Source organism: Penaeus monodon, chromosome 25 (genome assembly GCF_015228065.2).
Source record: "Penaeus monodon isolate SGIC_2016 chromosome 25, NSTDA_Pmon_1, whole genome shotgun sequence".
Classification (NCBI taxonomy): domain Eukaryota; kingdom Metazoa; phylum Arthropoda; class Malacostraca; order Decapoda; family Penaeidae; genus Penaeus; species Penaeus monodon.
Genome location: NC_051410.1, coordinates 10,034,803 through 10,035,389, shown reverse-complemented (window position 1 = coordinate 10,035,389; position 587 = coordinate 10,034,803).

The window sequence follows — 587 nt, the reverse complement described above, 5'->3', positions numbered from 1 at the left end:
TGCATGGAGAAATCGTGTGGTTATATTGTCAATTCCTTGAATCCAATCTTACCACATAGATTAAATACGACAGCAAGATAATTAATAGACGTGCACTCATATGAAAGGTATTGCATAATCCACCGTGATGGGAGCCTGAAGTCCCAGGCAATATCTTGAGAGGCAATGTAGCATGTATTCCCATCCTATAAGGTATGTTCAGTAATGATTGCGCTTGATAAGGAATCCAAAAGATACCAAGAAAACCTCCCTAGTTCTTTTTCCATTCTACCTTTAAAAAGTCTACTTATTTCTCCCACCTCTAAAATCTTCCTGAACCTCAATGTACCCCCCAGGTCCACGATAGTCAACCTTCACCATATTAATATACAGGCAAGAGTTACTCTATAACCACTTTATTTATCTTCTCATATTTATCCCCACCTTAACATGTCTCATGCATCTACATTTTCCTATAAAACTCCTAAAACGCCAATAACTACCACATTCCAATCAAAGGTCCTTAGGCCAAGGCCAACTCACGCATAAATTTTCGCCACATTTCGTTTGTAACTTTTTTTTTTGTAATCTTCCTTGCAGATGTCCAT